The sequence below is a fragment of the Stenella coeruleoalba genome, assembly GCF_951394435.1.
Source record: "Stenella coeruleoalba genome assembly, chromosome: 15".
Classification (NCBI taxonomy): domain Eukaryota; kingdom Metazoa; phylum Chordata; class Mammalia; order Artiodactyla; family Delphinidae; genus Stenella; species Stenella coeruleoalba.
Window position 1 is genome coordinate 23443662 of NC_137161.1, and position 19211 is coordinate 23462872.

Genomic DNA, 19211 nt, shown 5'->3' on the forward strand with positions numbered 1-19211 from the left:
GAGTCAGAGGCGATTCAGGTGGGTGGGCAGGTGGGCAGGAGGGCAAGCAGGCAGAGGCAGAGCCATTGGCCCTGGGACAATGGCTCTGACCGTGTGTGTGCGGTGACTGACAGGGCTGCCGGGCACCCATGACCTACAGGTGAGGCTCAGCTTTCGAGGTGAGGTTTGCAGGGGTGCTCTGAGAATTTTTGGAACTGGAGAGCTCCAGTTCCTCCATTCCCCAGGCCCCCCACCCCATCCCTAGGCATCTCTACAGCCTGTCCCCTTTCTCCCCAAGTCCAATGTCTCCAACTCTCTGCTTCCCTCCCTCCCTATCTTCTATGTCTCTTTAAGGGTGAGTCCAGGGGGATTAGACCCTGGGCCAAGAGTGAATGGAGGGATGATTTTTTTGTGTGCGTGGGGAGGAGCTGATAAATGACTAGATTCAATTCTGAGCAGGTTTCATCCAGAAAACAAGGAGAATTCACTGTGGTCAAGAAGCAGATATCAGTGAGGTCAGTGGGGTTGGATTCTGGATGGGGAGAGGCTGATCTGTGCCCCATATGAGTCCATCCTTGGTTTGGGAGGTTTATTCCTGGCTTTGGGAGGTATAGTCTCAGGAGGTGGGGTTGATTTCCGGCTAAAGAGGTTAGACTCAGTTTGGGCAAGTCAGAATCAAGACTGGGGGGGATTAGTTCTTGATTGGTAGTTAGCCCCAGATCAGCCCTAGTTTGGGAGGGTTGGTTCCAGGTTTAGGAGATCAGTCATAGAGTTAGCTCTCAGTTTTTAGGGTTGGCTCCTATTTCAGACTCTGGATTAGGGGTCAGTGTCAGCCCAGCACTGGGTGTCACAAGGTTCCTCCAATTCCCAGCTGTTCCGTTGGCCACACTATGAGGCTCCACTGGCTGGGGAGTGACTGTCTGTACAGGTGGTCAGCTGCAGCCATGTGTTCAGCCCCAGGTGAGCAGGCCTGGGGAGCCAAGGATGCAAGTAGGGGGAGAGGGTGGCTTGCGACCATTCTCCTGGGTCATTCTTCTGCTTCATGCCACACCCCCAGGTCTCTGGGGACGCTGGTGATATCCCTGCAGCAGCTACAGACTGCAGGGCATTTGGTGCTGCAGGAGGCCCTAGTGGATGAGAATCTGCGCGTGTCCCCAGTGAGTTCCGTCAGCCCCCAGCCTGCCACCCCCAAGCCTGAGAGTCCCTCTAGATAGAGGGTTCCGTTTCTCCGGGGGGAAAACCCAGACCCAGACAGGAGTGGTAACAAGGCCCCTGAGCCAGGGCGCCTTTCATTACAGCCCCCAGGCCAAGATTCAGGTTCAGCTCTGAGGGCCAGAGTTGTGTGGCAAGGGAAGATAAGGAGCTCCGTGCTGCTCCCTGACCCCGTACCAGGCGCAGCTCCTGTAGGGGACGAAGATGAACCTGGCTGGATTTTCCTGGTGTTTCATGGAGGGGCAGTACAGCCTGGTAGAAATGAACCTGGGTTCAAATCTCAAGTCCACCACTTCCCAGCTGAGAACTTGGACAAGTTATTCAGCTTCTCTAGGTTGTTTCCTTACTTACCTTATGTGGAGTTGTACAAAATGTCCAGCTTTTCATTCAGTCTTTTGTCATTCGCTGAGCTCTGAGTATAAGCCAAGTGCAGTGCTGAGCAATGACGACTGAGTGGTGAACAAAACCACATAAGGACTTGCCCTCTTAGAGCTCCATATCTGAAGAGAGAGGCAAACATTAAACAAATATTCACACAAATAAATGTAAAATTGACACCGATTGGTGTTACAAAAGAGCTGGTAGTGGGCTGGGAGAATGTATAACAGAGGGCTGTGACCTATTTGGGGTTCAGAAAAGGTTCCCTGAGGAAGTAATGTTTGAGCTTGGAATTGAAGGATACGATAGGTGATAAATAAGTGGGAGGAGAGAATGTTGCAGGCGGAAGAACCAGCATATGCAAAAGCCCAGCGCCCTGAGAGAGCATAACCAGGGTGCAGGGCAGGAGCAGACCCCATAAGGGATGGGACTGGAAATGTTGGCAGGGGCCAGATCACGCAGAGCTGTGAAGGCCACACTAATGGATTTCCAAGAGCGATGAGAGAATTTTGGAATTGTGTTGGCCCCCTTAAAGAGGTTACTTGCATCAGGTAAGCTCTTGATAGCTTATGTTTTTTGTTTTTTTGTGTGTGTGGTACGTGGGCCTCTCCCGTTGCGGAGCACAGGCTCCAGACACGCAGGCTCAGCGGCCACGGCTCACGGGCCCAGCCGCTTCGCGGCACGTGGGATCTTCCCGGACCGGGGCACGAACCCGTGTCCCCTGCATCAGCAGGCAAAGTCTCAACCACTGCGCCACCAGGGAAACCCTTGATAGCTTATGAGTACTCACTATTATTAATGATCATAGAGGAACCACAAGTCATCAGAGATGCAGGCCAGGAGGGTCTCTGTTTATAGGTGGAATAAAAGGCATTGTCTTTGGGCTTTTCTTAGCATCAGGGTAGTTTGAGGGGTCCAAGGCCTACTGTGTATCTGGTTTTAGGTCCAGGTGGAACTTGACCTGAAGTACCAGCCCCCAGAGGGTGAAACTGGAGCCTGGGCAGAAGAGGACTTTGGAGCACCCATTCAGGACAGGTAACCCTCCCACCCACCTAACCAAGGCCCAGGCAGGCCTTGGTAAGAGAGAAGTGGTACCCAATTCCACTGTGGATCTGCTGGATATGGTGACCCTTGGACCCGTGCTGCCCAGGTTGTAGCTCTGTAGTCAGGCATGGCCCTCTCCTGTCATTTCTCCTTCTCCCAGCTCAGAGTTGATCATTCCCAATGTGGGCTTCCAGGAGCTGGAGTGAGTACGTGGGGATGACCTGGGATTACAGGGTCAGTCTTGGGATTGGGAGCCAGTGATGTGGGGTCAGTCCCTGGGTCTGGGATCAGTACTGGACCAATTCCAGGGTGAGAACTCAGTCCTAGAATCAGGGGTCAATTCTGGAACTAGAGGTTTCCCAGGTTAGGGGTCAGACCAAGGGGCAGGGGTGGGTCCTAGAGTCAGGGAAGTCAGAGATGGGTGCCCAGAGATGGGTGGTAAGTCCAAGACATGTTCCTTGACGGCCTTTCCTGTGAGGCCTGGGGAGGCCCGGCTGGAGCAGTGGGCAGTGGCATTGGGCCGCAGGGCGATGAGGACAACAAGCTGGAGCTGGAGCTGGAGGACAAGCCTGATGTGGAGCTTTCTGGCGTCGCGTTCAGCCCCCTCAAGAGGTAACTTGTACCCACTGAGCACCTGCTCCCATAGCCTAGCAGTGTGTCAACCTCACTCACTCATACATGCAGGCCTGTGCCTGTCCACCCTCACAAACACATGGTCTCAGGGTATGGGTGGGGGAGTGGATATCCTGCGGTCAAGGGTCATTCATTCCTAGGCATAGACACTGCTACATTCACACACAGTTACACTGGCTCACACATGGCCTCTGGAACCCATGAAAGTGATGAAATCCTGTTGAGGGCAAGGAATGTTGCCTCCTTTGTTCACTGCAGTGTTCCAGTGCCTAGAACAGTGTTGGTACATAGAAGGTGCTCATTCAATCTTTGTTGAATGAATGCATGGTTTTTGGGCTCCAGGAATGAGTCAAATTCTGAGTGTAGAACTGAGATGGAGGCAAGATAAGGCTAGAAGGACTCAGAATCTTCAGAGGGAGAGATCTTATCTCCAGCGCCAAGCAAGGGTGTGTGTGTGGACGGCGGGGTGGAGGGGAGGAAGTGAAGTGAGAGCTGACTGTAAGCCTCTCCGCAGCCGAGCTCGGGACCTGGCCCGCGGGGATCCCTTCCAGGTATCCAGGGCCCAGGACTTCCAGGTACCGCTCCCCCTCCAGGCCTGAACCCTTGGGGAATACCACCCGCCCTCCACACCCGTTCTTCCCTCATACCGAGGCAGGCTTAGCTTCCTTTTCTCCTCCTTCCCCATCCTTTAGGTGGGGGTCACGGTGCTCGAGGCCCGGAAGCTGGTGGGAGTCAACATTAATCCCTACGTGGCCGTGCGCGTTGGGGAGCAACGCCGAGTGACCGCCACGCAGCGCGGGACAAATTGCCCCTTCTTCAACGAAGTGGGTGCAACCAAAGACGGGGGAGCCGGAGGGAATGGGCGGGACCCAGGATAAGAACTGTGTGGAGGGGGCGTAGCCTAGGTGGAAGCGAGCCTATTGGCGGGCCTGAAGCTAAGGGCTCTTTGCGGGAAAGGGTGCAAAGAGGTGTGGTCTCCGAGTTGCGGGCGGTGGTGGTGAGGTAGGGTGGGGAAGGAGAGCGTTCTCTTTGCCAGAGGCAGGGACCACCTGGCGTGAACCCTTCACGTATAACCTTCTCTCACTTCTCTCGCTTCCCCACTTCAACCCAGTACTTCTTGTTTGAATTTCATGAGACCCGGCTTCACCTCCAGGACTTGCTGCTGGAGATCACGGTGAGGCGGGTAGGGGTGAGAGGTTTCCGTCAGAGAAGGGGAGATGCCGAAGCTCCAGGACTAACGCCACCTTTCCCCAGGCTTTCCATTCGTAGACCCTCCCCTTTATGGCCACCCGGATAGGCACCTTCAGAATGGACCTGGGCATTATCTTCGACCAGCCAGGTACTGAACCCTCCCCTCACTGAGACTCCTCTGCACGGGCAAGGGAAGCTGAACCTCTGGGCCCTGAGCCCAGTGTACTAACTTGTGAGACAGCAATCTCTTCCGACGTCTGACCTCCACGCACTGCCGCTCCTCTTTCCTGAGCTGGACTTGAACCCCGGCCGTTGTCCAGCACTCGGATCGCAGCCCCACGACCACCCTGCGCATCCCACCGGTCTCCCCTGACCCCTGGTCTGCTCCTCCGTCCCCATATGGCCACTTCTATCAGAAATGGGCTTCTCTGCACGACTCCCGGGATACATGCGCCGGGACCAAAGGTTTCGTCAAGGTCACTTTGTCCGTGAGGGCGCGCGGGGCCTTGGCCCCTCCGCTGCCACCCCCGGGCCCTGGCCACAGTTCGGACATCGAGAAGTGAGCTGGGGTGAGATGGGGAGGGGAGACTAGGACGGGGCGTGGCCTCTGGGATGCGGAGACGGGGAGGGGCCGAGCCTCGGGCTTCTGGGACCCTCAGCGCCCGGCTCCCTTAGGAACCTGCTGCTGCCGCGTCGGGTGGCAGCGGAGAGGCCGTGGGCGCGGCTGCGAGTGCGTGTGTACCGCGCCGAGGGGCTTCCGGCGCTGCGCCCCGGTCTGCTGGGCAGCCTGGCCCGCGCCCTGCACGACCAGCGCGTCCTCATGGACCCCTATGTGCGGGTGTCTTTCCTGGGGCAGCAGGTAAGTCCCTCCCGTCCTCACTCGGCGGAGGCCTAGGCCTTGATCGGCGCTGACCCCTCTCCGCCTGTCTTCGCCGCCGCGCTCAGGGCGAGACGTCGTTGCGCGGCGAGGCGACGGCGCCCGAGTGGAACGAGCAGCTGAGCTTCGTGGAGCTCTTGCCGCCGCTGATGCGCCGCCTTCGTCTGCAGCTACGGGACGACGCGCCCCTGGTCGATGTGGCCCTCGCCACGCACTTGCTGGACCTGAGGCAGATCTCGCATCCGGGCGGGGCGGGTGAGCGCATCTGGACGACGCGTGCAGCCTCTGCCTGGGCCCTCTCTGCCCTGGGTCCCGCCTCCGACTGCAAACCCCATCCTCGCGACCTAGCTCCGCTTAGAAAGGTGCGGAGCCAGCAAAGGGCTTGAAAAACTGAACAGAGAACAAGTTGGAGTCAAAGGGTGGGGCCAAGAGGTGCAGTTGTGAGTGGGCGGGGCCTCGGGATGAGGGTGTGGTGTAAAAGAGGTCGGAGTCTGACCTTCTCACCTGGTGCCGCAGGACCGGGGGCTGCAGGAGGTTGAGAGTCTGCAGCGCAGCCCCACTTCCGGGACCTGCTCACGGCTGAAGCAGGCACTGGAAGAGCTGGTGGCTGGGAGCAGGTGAGCTGAGAGCCTCCCCCTCCTTGCTGCCACCTCCAGGGTGAGGGAAACTCATGATGGCTGTCTGGACCCAAGGGCTCTGGAAACTGCGTTTGCTCAGCACTGTACAGAAGAATGAGGAGATGATTGTTGAGGGAACTTGATAGAAATTATTGGGGGTTAGGCCACTCCCCTCCAATAAACTCCCTTTGCCGAGCTCCTATAGGCTTATGCATTTCCCTCTCTCCTCAGATTCCCCTGCTCTGTTCCTCCACACTCCTTCCAGCTAATGGCTTCCTTTCCTAATTCATGGAGAAAATAGAAGCCTCATCTTCCTCCATCCAGTCTACTGTCTTGCCAGCTTCTGCAACCATCTGCTCTCCTTCTTTTCCTGCTACAGCAGAGGAGGTGACCTCCTCCCAAAGCCACAGCTGTGATCCTGATTTCATCTCCTCTCACCTACTGGAAGAATTAGCTCTGCAATTGTCCACTTTCTCTCCTGCAGCACCAACTGGTCCCTAGTTACCAGGTCATTACTGTAACCACATATATTTGTTCTAGTCACTTCCATCTTTGACCTTCACTGCCCTGGATTCCATAACCTGCTCCAGGCACTTCAGTGTTTTTCTGATCCTCTTCTCAAAAGGGTTGTTTATCCATTTACTCACTAATATTTATAAGACTGACTATGCCAGACACTGTTTTAGGCACAAGAATAACAGTGAATAAGCATTCTTGTCCACAAAGATTTCTGGAACTTACATTCTTGTGGGGGTGGAGGCTGAATGGAGACACAGATAATAAACATGTAAACAACAAGGCAGAAATATAAGAAGTATGATAAGGATAGTGTTAGGGAGAAAATAAAGCAAGGAAGTATTTCAGAGAGACATTGCAATTTTAGAAAAGATGGCAAGGGGAGGCCATGGTGATGTTGACATTAAGAAGATGAAGGAGCAAGCCATGTCTGTAAGGGTGTTCCAGGCAGCAAGGACAGCATGTGCAAAGGCCCTGAGGTGAAGCATGCCTGGTGTGTTTGAGGAAGAGCAAGGGACCAGTGTGAGTGCAGCAGAATGAACAGAGTAGCTGAGGCTGGAGGGTGTGGGGGGAAAGGAGGATGATAGTGGGGAGAGGCATGTGGGAGTCACATAGGCCATTGTAGCGGCCTTGGCTTCTTCTTTGAGTGAAATGAGGAGCCACTGAACATTTTGAAAAGAGAAGGGATATGCTCTAATTTATCCTTAAAAAGGATCAGTGTGGGAGGGATGATATGAGAGGAAGCAGAGAGAGTACTATAGAGGGCATTGTAATAATTCAGGTGACCAATAATGATGAAATGAATCTAGGGTGGTTGCAGTGGATACAGGGTGACGGGAATGAATTCAAGAGCAGTAGAGACTTTGGAAGTGACACCTCAGGACTGGCTAATGAATAGGCTTAGGGGAGGAGGAAAATGTGCAGAGGAGAGTCATGAATGACTCCCAAGATTTTGACTTGCACAGCTATGTAGATGGTGCTATTTACTGAGCTATGGAAAACAAGAGAAGGAGAAGTTCTGATGGGAGTGGAGGGGATATCAGAAGCCCCTTTTTGGACATGTTAACTTTTTTTTTTAAATTTATTTTTATTTTTGGCTGCCTTGGGTCTTTGTTGCTGCGTGCGGGCTTTTCTCTAGTCGCGGCAAGCGGAGGCTACTCTTTATTGCGGTTCCCGGGCTTCTCATTGGGTGGCTTCTCTTGCTGCAGAGCACGGGCTCTAGGCACACGGGCTTCAGTAGTTATGGCACTCAGGCTCAGTAGTTGTGGCTCACGGACGCTAGAGCACAGGCTCCGTAGTTGTGGTGCATGGGCTTAGTTCTTCTGCGGCATGTGGGATCTGCCCGGACCAGGGCTCGAACCCATGTCCCCTGCACTGACAGGCGGATTCTTAACCACTGAGCCACCAGGGAAGTCCCTGGACATGTTAACTTTGAGATATATGCCTGTTAGACTTCTAAATGGATATGTCTGCCAGGCTGTTAGCTATAGGAGTTGAGCTCTGGGGAGAGTTCAGGGCTAGAAATGTAAAATTGCAGGGTGTTTATATGTAGATGGGATTGGATAAGATCACCTAGGGAACAAAAAAAAAAAAAAAAAGGAAAAATCTGGACTTCCTTCCTTGGTGGTCCCGTGGTTAAGATTCTGCACTTCCAAGGCAGGGGGCCTGGATTCGATCCCTGGTCCACATGCTGCTCGGCGAGGCCAAAAAAACCCCAAACAAATCTAAGGACCTGGCAAGCTCCAGCATTTAGAGGGAGGGTCAAGGAGGAGGACTCAGCCAAGGACTTGGTTGTTGGTCACTTTTCTGTCCTCATCTTACTCAACCTTTCAGTATCAGTGGACACAGTTGACCCCACCCTCCTTCTTGAAAGACTCTGGTGTTGATTTCCATACCCTTGGTTTTCCTTCGGCTTCCCTGGCCATTCCTTCTCATCTCTTTTGCTCGCTCTCTATCTTCTTTACCTCTGAATGTTCCAAACGTTCATATGGGTATGTCTTAGGGCTTCATTGTAAGCCTCTCTTCTCTGTCTACATTCTCTATGTTTCCAAAAGAGCAACAAACTTTAATCCAATTTAATTCCTTGCTTGATTGTCTATAAGGTGCAATTAAACTCTTTCCATTTTCACTTTACTGAAATTATTTTATTACTAAAATTATTCTTTGTCAGGGAACTTTCAACGAAAGATCTGTTCAAATCATATTTCATCTTTTTTAAAAAACAGCATTATTATTTATTAAAATTTTTTTTTTCTCTTTTGGCTGCATGGCATGCGGGATCTTAGTTCCCCAACCAGGGATTGAACCCGTGCCCCCTGCAGTGGAAGCACAGAGTCTTAACCACTGGACCGCCAAGGAAGTCCCTGTATTTCACTTCTTATAGCTTTATCCAGTGTGATGTGTGTGTGTGTGGGTTTGTGGGGGTGCTATTATTTCTAGCGGATCTAATTTCCCTGAATCCAATTTTGTGGATCTAAATCTTGTCAAGAAGATTTTTTTTCTTCTGTCAATTTTTTTTTTTTTTTTTTGCGGTACGCGGGCCTCTCACTGTTGCAGCCTCTCCCGTTGCGGAGCACAGGCTCCGGACGCGCAGGCTCAGCAGCCATGGCTCACGGGCCTAGCCACTCCACGGCATGTGGGATCTTCCCGGACCCGGGCACGAACCCGTGTCCCCTGCATCGACAGGCGGACTCTCAACCACTGCGCCACCAGGAAAGCCCCTCTTCTGTCAATATTTTTTTTTCAACTTTTTTTTTTTTTTTTTTTTTTGCGGTACGCGGGCCTCTCACCGCTGCGGCCTCTCCCGCCGCGGAGCACAGGCTCCGGACGCGCAGGCACAGCGGCCATGGCCCACGGGCCCAGCCGCTCCGCGGCATGCGGGATCCTCCCAGACCGGGGCACGAACCCGCGTCCCCTGCATCGGCAGGCGGACCCTCAACCACTGCGCCACCAGGGAAGCCCCTCTTCTGTCAATTTTTAATCAATAGCAAATGTTAATAAGTGCAGTTTTTATTTATTATTTATTTATTTATATATCTGGCTGAGGTGGGTCTTAGTTGTGGCATGCAGGATCTTTGTTGCCGCGTGTGAGATCTTCGTTGTGGCATGCAGGATTTTTTTTTTTTTTTTTTTTAGTTGTGGCATGTGGGATCTTTAGTTGCGGCATGAGGGATCTAGTTCCCTGACCAGGGATCAAACCTGGGCCCTCTGTACTGGGAGCACAGAGTCTTAACCACTGGACTACCAGGGAAGTCCCAATAAGTGCAGTTTTTTTTTAAATTGAGGTATAATTGACATTTAAATAGGTGCAGTTTTGACTCTTGTCAGTTTTATTTTGTGTTATTTTATGTCAGATTATTTCTGCCAATAGAAGTCTTGGAGCAAAGAGCATTAGTAAGTTGAAAAGATAAGCTCTGGGAGCAGTATTAGGTGAAAAATCCTTGGAGTCACTTATTTTATATATTTTTGAAAATTTCCATAATAAAAAGTTAAGACATCATTAGGGGTCAAAAAGGGACCAAAATATCATGTTTCAAAAATCATTTTACTTTACCTGACAAATATTTTTTGAGCATCTATTAGGTGCCAGGCCCTGAGGTTACAGTGGTAATCAAAATGAAGTCCCCGCCATGCCTTACTTTCTTTTTTTTAATGTATTTTTAAAAATAAATTTATTTATTTTTATTTTTGGCTGCATTGGGTCTTCATTACTGTGTGCAGGCTTTCTCTAGTTGCGGTGAGTGGGGGCTACTCTTTGTTGCGGTGTGCGGGCTTATTGTGGAGCATGGTCTCTAGGCTCATGGGCTCAGTGGTTGTGGCTCGTGGGCTCTAGAGTGCATGCTCAGTAGTTGTAGCTCATGGACTTAGTTGCTCTGCGGCACGTGGAATCTTCCCAGACTGGGACTCGAACCCGTGTCCCCTGCATTGGCAGGCAGATTCTTAACCACTGCGTCACCAGGGAAGCCCCATACCTTACATTCTATTTGGAGAGATGGATAAAGCAGAGTATGAGGGTGGAGAAAGTAGCAGGGACTGTTTAGAGGGGATGACCTGGGAAGGTCTGTGAAGAGATAACATTTGAGCAAAGACCTGAATGAAGAAGGGGAGAGTGAGCCATGGAAAGATCTAGGGGCCTGACAGTCCAGCAGAGGGAGCAGCTAATACAAAGGTGCTGAGGTAGTAACGGGCTTGGCGTATTCAGGGAGCAGCAAAAAGGCCAGTGTGACTGTAGGGCTGTGTGTGAGGGGAGAGTAATATTTGGTGAAGACAGGGAGATAAAGAGAAACAGAGCATGTAGGGCCTTCTAGGCCATTTAAAGAATTTTATTTGGGGGGGTTCCCTGGTGGCACAGTGGTTAAGAATCCACTTGCCAATGCAGGGTCACGTGTTCAAGCCCTAGTCTGGGAAGATCCCACATGCCACGGGGCAACTAAGCCCATGCACCACAACTACTGAGCCTGCGCTCTAGAGCCCCCGAGCCACAACTACTGAGCCCATGTGCCGCTGCTACTGAAACCTGTGCGCCTAGAGCCCGTACTCTGCAACAAGAGAAGCCACCGCAATGAGAAGCCTGCGCACCACAATGAAGAGTATCCCCTCTCCCCGCAACTAAAGAAAGCCCGCGTGCAGCAATGAAGACCCGACGCAGCCAAAAATAAAATAAATAAATTTTTTAAAAAAAGGAATTTTATTTTATTTTTTGCGGTACACGGGCCCCTCACTGTTGTGGCCTCTCCTGTTGCGGAGCACAGGCTCCAGACGCGCAGGCTCAGCGGCCATGGCTCACGGGCCCAGCCGCTCCGTGGCATGTGGGATCTTCCCAGACTGGGACACGAACCCGTGTCCCCTGCATCGGCAGGCGGACTCTCAACCACTGCGCCACCAGGGAAGCCCGGAATTTTATTTTTAACTCTGAGATGAGAAACTTCTGGAGAGGAGTGAAATGGTCTGGAAAGCATTGAAAAGCTCATTCTGGATGCTATATTGAGAATATTCCGTAGGAGAGAGGGTAAGAGTGGACGTGGTAAGAACAGCTAGGAGGGTGTTGCAATAATCCTGGTGAGAAGTGATGGTGGCTTGGACTAGGGTGGTCCTGGAAAAGGGGGAAAGTGGTCAGATTTTGAATATATTTTGAAAGTAGAGCCTAAATGATATGCTGATGGGATCGATGTGGAATGTGAGTGAAAGAAAGAGCAGTGAAGGATGACTTGGAAGTTTTGAAGTGAAGCAGGGTTCGCTTTCAAGGTGGGGGCCTGGAGCAGTCATTGGAACTCATGCACTTGGTTTGAGCATGTAATGTTTGAACTATCTTTGGTCAGTGTTGGAACTGTCAAGTACAGCCCATGTGAGCCTTTAACATGCATCTGAATCCTCCAGGTATAAAAATGCAGATTTCTGATGCAGCAGGTCTGGGGTGGGGCTGAGATTCTACGTTTCTAAGTAGGTAATACCAATGCTGTTGGGCCTGGGCCACACTTTGAGTAGCCAGGGCAGTAAATAGTTAAATGCTAGTACATTCTGGGTCTCCAAAGTGAGGCTGGCCTTGATGAGTTGGGGAGTGGTTCAAATATAGAATCCATCCTTGGCTGAGGAAGGATGCCTCCTTGAGAACAAGACTGAGAGGAGCTGTGACGGAGGCTGGGCATGGGAGGCCTGCTCTGAGGGAGGTGGCCCCTAAGGGTCAGTGTTCTCTCCTTTGATTCCCACCTGCCACACCCGCTACTGCTCTTGCAGACAGTTTTGCCACGGTGCTGAGCACAGGACAATGACTCGGCCCAACGCGCTGGATCTATGCAGATGCCAAGGGAAACAGCTGGCGTTTAGCCTGGTACAGTCTGGGGAAGGGGGATCGGGGCACCCAGCAAGGACCCTCCACTCATGTTCTCTTCCTGCCCTTTCAGAACCTGTTGGCAAAGCAAGGACTGTGGCTCCTTCGGGGCCTGAGACAGAGCAATGTGCAAGAGAAGGTGGCACTGGCCAAGAAGCTCCTGGTGAAACTGCGCTTCCTGGCCCAGGAGGTAATGCCTCACCCACCCATTTCCCCACCCTGAATACCCTTTCTTCTAAGCCTACTGGAGGTCTTTGGGCAGGGGTGACCTAACATTTGTCCTGTGGATTGATACCAGGCCATGGGACCTGTTGCTCTGAGCATAGGACTGAGCTCCATTTGGAGTAGCTAAGGGTGACGATGTACATTGTAGGGCCCAGCAGGGATACAGGGAACATGCAAGATCTCTTTGGAAGAAGGTCTGAGAGTACATTTCCTTGGCATGACTTTCCTGGTTTGAAGCTCTGAACACAACACACGGGAAGGGTAAAGGAAGTTCACATTTATAGAAAGCTTCCTTGGCTAAGCATCTGCATGTATTACCTCGTGTGACTCAACAGCCTTGGGAAGATGTTACCCCATTTGACAGGTGCAGAAACTGAGGCTTAGAGAGGGAAAGTGACTGATCCACCATGTCATAGCTGGTTAAGTGTCAGAGCTAGAATTCAAAGCCAGTTCTGCCCCACTCTGAAGCTCAGTCATTCCCAAAGGCACAGAAAGTTTGGATCGCTGGGGCCAATATGTCCTCAGGGTCAAACAGTGAGGAGTTTGGATATTGGTCTCAGATCTCGAAGGGCACGTTGGAGTTTGGCAAATATGAAAGAATGGACAGCATGTGCAAAGGCGCAGCTGGAAGGCAGAGTAGTGGAAGGAGATACAGAATAGAGACCTTATTAAAGTGAATTTTAGTGCAAAATTATTATTTTTTTAATTTTTAGAAAAATTAATTAATTAATTAATTTTTGGCTGCATTGGGTCTTCGTTGCGGTGTACGGGCTTCTTACTGTGGTGGCTTCTCTTGTTGCAGAGCATGGGCTCTAGGCACGCGGGCTCAGTAGCTGTGGCTCATGGGCTCCAGAGGGCAGGCTCAGTAGTTGTGGCACATGGGTTTAGTTGCTCCACAGCATGTGGAATCTTCCCAGACCAAGGCTCAAACCCGTGTCCCCTGCATTGGCAGGTGGATTCTTAACCACTTCTCCACCAGGGAGGTCCCCAAATTACTTTATTTATTTGGAATGAAAACCTTCTGTTGTCAGCTGACATTTAAAAACATTTTCTGATTTAAATATGCCTCCTGAAATAATATAGGTTAGTTTCACTATTTTTCAAACTTTGTATAATACTGTTTATATTATTTTGCTTTTTTTAAAACTTAATATTATGTTTATTGTATATAGCTGTAATTTGTCCATTTTCATTGCTGTATAATATCCCACTGTATGACTATACTATAATTCACTTATCCATCCCACTACTGATGGATATGTGTGTTGATTCCAACGCATGGTGGTTAGAAACAATGTTTCCAAGACTATTTTTATACATGTCCTGGATGTAAGTGGAAGAGTCTCTAGGGCAGTGATTCTCAAACTTTTTTGGTCTCAGGACTCCTTTACAGCCTCAGAGTAATTACTGGGGACCCAAATGAGCTTTTGTTTATATAGATGTATCTACTGATATTCCCTATTATATAAACTAAAACTGAAAAAATTTAAAACCATAGAAATAAAAAATTATTTATTAATTCATTTAAAATAACAATAGTAAACCTATTACATGTTTTTTTGTATATTTATATAGGGAAACATACATATATTTTTAGAAAAATAAGTATAGGGGCTTCCCTGGTGGCACAGTGGTTGAGAGTGTGCCTGCCGATGCAGGGGACACAGGTTTGTGCCCCGGTCCGGGAAGATCCCACATGCCACGGAGCGGCTAGGCCCGTGAGCCGTGGCCGCTGAGCCTGCGCGTCCAGAGCCTGTGCTCCACAACAGGAGAGGCCACAGCAGTGAGAGGCCCGCGTACCGCAAAAAAAAAAAAAAAAAAAAAAAAAGTAAAATAAGTAAATTCTCCAAAACAAAAAATGTAGTGAGAACAACGATATTGCTTTACATTTTTTGCAAATGTCTGGCAAAGAATTTTTATACTCTGTTATATTAAAATCCATTGGTCTGTCTTGCACTTTGAATGGATCTATTATCCTTGAATGACTTTGAATCATCATACATAGGTCACTTGGAAATTTGCTTCCCTGAATTATGCATACTTTCCAAATGTTCATGCATTTCATTATACAGTATTAAGAAATCATATTCGTTAATATCATCACAAACCTCATTAGAAAAATCTTTAAGTGTTGGGAAGCTGTCAAGCTTACAATGGCTGATACAAGAGATACCGTGTTTCCAAAATTGTAATTTTCCATTTTGTTTTGTTCTTAATCTTGGAGGAAAAGCTTTCATTCTTTCACTATTAAGTATGATGTTGGCTGTGGGTTTTTCATAAATGCCCTTTATCAGGTTGAGGACGTTAACTTCTGTTCTTAGTTTTCTGAGTATGTATTTTTTTTTATCATGAAAGGATGTTGAATTTTGTCAGATGCCTTTTCTGCATTAGTTGAGATACTCATTTGTGTTTTTTCCCTTTGTTCTATTATTGTGCTAAATTACGTTGATTGATTTTCTTAGGTTGAACCTCTCTAGCATTCCTGAGATAAATCCCACTTGGTCATGGTATATAATCCTTTTTATATGCTGTTGGATTCGGTTTGCCAATATTTTGTTCAGAACTTATTCCTAAGGGATATATCTATATTCATAAAGGATACTATTCTGTAATTTTCTTTTCTTATGGTATCTTTGTGTGTTTTTCATATCAGGGTAACGCTGGCCTCACAGAATGAAATAGGAAGTGTTCCTTCCTTTTCTATTTTTGGGAAGAGCTTGAGAAGTATTGGTGTTAATTCTTCTTTAAATGTTTGGTAGAATTCACCAGTGAAGCCATTTGGTCCTGAGCTTTTCTTTGTTGGGAGGTTTTTGATTACTAATTCAATCTCTTGTTTTGTCTGTTGAGATTTCTATTTCTCCTTGAGTCAGTTTAGATAAATTTTATGTTTCTAGGAATGTTCTCATGTTCATTTCTTTTTTAAAAAAATTAATTAATTTATTTTTGGCCATGTTAGGTCTTCGTTGCTGTGCGCGGGCTTTCTTTTTTTTTTTTTTTTTTTTTACATAAATGCCTTTATTCTACTTCTGGTCCTCGTGGCAACTTTTTCCATCTGAAAGCTGCTCCCTGCACTTCTCGAAGCAGGAACATGAAAATGGATCAGAAGTTTCCAAACTTTTCATCATCAACCCAGTTCTAGAGGCTGGAAGGCTGGGGTCAAGGTGCCAGCGTGGTTGGGCTCTGGTGAGAGCTCTCTTCTTGGCTTGCAGATGGTTGCTTTCTTGTTGTGTCCTCATATAGCAGAGAAAGAGAAAGAGAAAGAGAAGAAAGAGAAAGAGGAAGAGGAGTAAGAGAGAAAAAGAGAGAGAGAGAGCGGGCTTTCTTTTTAGTTGCTGCGAGCGAGGCTACTCTTCGTTGCGGTGCGCAGGCTTCTCATTGCGGTGGCTTCTCTTGTTGCTGAGCATGGGGTCTAGGTGTGCGGGTTTCAGTAGCTGTGGCATGTGGGCTCAGTAGTTGTGGCTCGTGGGCTCTAGAGCACAGGCTCAGTAGTTGTGGCACACAGGGCTTAGTTGCTCTGCGGCATGTGGAATCTCCCCGGACCAGGGCTCAAACCCGTGTATCCTGCAATGGCAGGCGGATTCTTAACCACTGCGCCACCAGGGAAGCCCCTCATGTTCATTTCTGATTTTAGGTATTTATATCTTGTCTCTTTTATTCTTTGTCAGTCTAGCTAAAAGCTCATCAATTTTGTTGATTTTTCCAAAGAACCAACTTCTGGTTTCATTGATTCTTTTGTTTTTCTATTCTCCAGTTTATTTTTCTCCACTCTAATCTTTATTTACTTCCTTCTGCTAGCTTTGGGTTGAGTTTTCTCTTCTTTTTCTAATTCCTCAGGGTATATAGTTTGGTTATTGACTTGAGATCTTTCTCTTCTTTTTTTTTTTATAAATTTATTTATTTATTTGTTTTTATTTTTGGCTGTGTTGGGTCTTGGTTGCTGCGCATGGGCTTCCTCTAGTTGAGGCAAGCGGGGGCTACTCTTTGTTGCAGTAGGTGGACTTCTCTTTGTCGTGGCTTCTCTTGTTGCAGAGCACGGGCTCTAGAGTGCAGGCTCAGTAGTTGTGGCGCATGGGCTTAGTTGCTCTGCGACATGTGGGATCTTCCTGGGCTAGAGATCGAACCTGTGTCCCCTGCATTGGCAGGCAGATTCTTAACCACTGTGCTACCAGGGAAGACCCTCTTTCTTCTTTTTATGTAGGCATTTATAGCTATAAATTTTCCTCTGAGCCCTATCTTTGCTGCATATCATAAGTTTTGCTGTTACATTTTCATTTTCATTCACCTATAAGTATTTTCTAATTTCCTTTGTGATTTCTTCTTCGATGCGGTGTTTAAGAGTGTGTTGTTTAATTTTCACACATTTGTGAACTTTCTAGTTTTCTTTCTATTATTGATCTGTAGTTTCATTCCACTTTGGTCAAAAAAAGATACTTTGTATGATTTCAGTCTTTTAAAATGTATTATACTTGTTCTGTGACCTATATGGTCTATCCTGGAGAATGTTCTATGTGCATTTGAGAAGAATGTGTATTCTGCTGTTGGATGCATTGTTTATATATCTCTGTTAGGTCTAGCTGGTTTATAATGTTGTTCAGGTCCTCTGGTTCCTTAATGATCTTCTGTATAGGTGTTCTATCCACTATTGAAAGTGGTATATTGCAGCCTCCAATCACATGTTTTAATTCAATTATTTCCATCTGGCTCCAGTTTTCTTATGTTTGTTGAAATTATCCACTTTAAACTCTGTACTTTTCCCACTAGACCCTTTAGAATTTTTATCACAGTTATTTTAATATCGCTTTCTAATAGTTCCCACATTTGGGTTATCTGTGGGTCTACTTCTATTGATTATTCTTGTCTTGACCATGGGTCACATTTTTTGCTTTTCCTATTCTTATAATTTTTCATTAGGTACCTGGAGTTTTGTATAAAAGAACAGTAGAGGCTAAAATAAATAATATCTCCAGAGAGTTTTGATGAAGTCTACTTTAACTAATTTTTCTGTTTTCTGTTACCTGTGTAAGAAAATTTTACTACCTCCAAGCCACAAAGATATTCTCCTATGCTTTTAGGAGAATAAAGATAGTCTCCTAAAAGTTTTATGGTTTTAGATTTTACATTTGGGTCTCTAACTGTTCTCAAGTTAGTCTTTGCATATGGTGTAACATATGGGTCAAAATCCTATTTTTAAAATATGGACATTGAGATAGTCTAGCACCATATGTTGAAAAGATTTCTTTTTCCTGTTGAATTGCTTTGGCTTTTTAATTGAAAATCAAGAGGTTGTATAAGTTCCTCTGTTGAATTTTTCATTTCAATCATTGCACATTTTTTTTGCTTTGTTTTGTTTTTCTAAAATTAATTAATTATTTTTGACTGTGTTGGGTCTTCGTTGCTGCACGTGGGCTTTCTCTAGTTGTGGTGAGCGGGTGCTACACTTCGTTGCAGTGTGCAGACTTCTCATTGTGGCAGCTTCTCTTATTGATGAGCACCGGCTCTAGGCATGTGGGCTTCAGTAGTTGTGGCACACAGGCTCAGTAGTTGTGGCTCGCAGGCTCTAGAGCGCAGGCTCAGTAGCTGTGGTGCACAGGCTTAGTTGCTCTGCAGCATGTGGGATCTTCCTGGACCAGGGCTTGAACCCCTGTCCCCTGCATTGGCAGGTGGATTCTTAACCACTGAGCCACCATGGAAGTCCCTGCACTTTTAATTTCTGTAAGTTCTTTTTTTTTCAAATCCGCTGTGTTATTTTTCACTGTTTATTATTCCCAGTAAGTATTTATCAGGTTTGTCTTTTGTTTCATTTAAGAATAGTAAGCAGAGCTGTTTTTATAATGTCAGATGATTCCAGTAGTCAGTTTTTGAGGGTTTGTTTTCACTCTCTGTTTCTGCTGATACTTCCTCATGGTTGTTTCCTTCTCTGCTTAGTTGCTTTAAACTGTGAACTATTCATTATAGTTTCCTCAAAAAATTATTTGTGGGACTTCTTTGAGTCCTGGAATAAAGGTACATTCTTCCAGAAAACATATGACTTTGCTTCTGCCCTTGATCACCTTAAACTGAAATTTGATGTTTAGCAACACCCAGGCACAGTGAAAAAAATTGGCTTGTGGTTATTCTTTTCAGGGACAATTTCCACCTTCCACTACACTCAGCCAGACAACTCTCTTTGTTGATCACTGGATGTGAGAAAGTGGGGCAGGTTCCATTATGGTTTATCTTTATCCTGAAGGTGTGATTCTCTGGGGTTCTAGTTTTTAAGGAGGGGAGATATCTCCTATGAGACTCCTGTTCTGAATGGTATCTGAGCTCTTTATATTGTTTTTACTCACTGCCAGGTCATGAAAAGCTCAGGGTTGCCAGGTTTGGCAAATGCCCTTGTGGCAAAAGTTGCTGAAATGCTCTGTTAACTTCCCTGGATTCCTGTCTTCATTCAGGGCTTAGTATGATAATTCTTCATTCTTATTATCTCACCACTGCCTTTAATAAATATTTAAAAATATTTTTTCAAGTCATTTTAGTTGGTTTTAGTGAGAGGTAGGTCTTAATTCCTAGCTCATGATATTACTGGAGATGGAAGTCAGGCATGATGATTTTCTTTTTGATAATTTTTTAAAATATTTATTTTATTGAAGTGTAATTGATTTACAATGTTGTGTTAATTTCTGCTGTACAGCAAAGGGATTCATATATAAATATATATATATACACACAT

The 19211-nt window shown here is 47.4% G+C and overlaps 1 pseudogene across 1 annotated transcript in view; it reads left to right on the plus strand.

Annotated features, from left to right (window-relative positions):
* The first annotated feature begins 79 nt into the window (after nt 1-79).
* The window catches only part of LOC307198033 (fer-1-like protein 4), a 48044-nt pseudogene continuing 28912 nt past the window's right edge, over nt 80-19211 (plus strand). The window contains exons 1-17 of the transcript in view: nt 80-158; nt 439-494; nt 851-939; nt 1037-1136; nt 2513-2604; nt 2774-2815; nt 3092-3225; nt 3761-3821; nt 3939-4070; nt 4358-4420; nt 4501-4585; nt 4837-4996; nt 5113-5296; nt 5383-5676; nt 5831-5931; nt 12181-12274; nt 12348-12464. The product of the transcript in view is annotated as a fer-1-like protein 4 (transcript). The remainder of the gene's footprint in view (nt 159-438; nt 495-850; nt 940-1036; nt 1137-2512; nt 2605-2773; nt 2816-3091; nt 3226-3760; nt 3822-3938; nt 4071-4357; nt 4421-4500; nt 4586-4836; nt 4997-5112; nt 5297-5382; nt 5677-5830; nt 5932-12180; nt 12275-12347; nt 12465-19211) is intronic.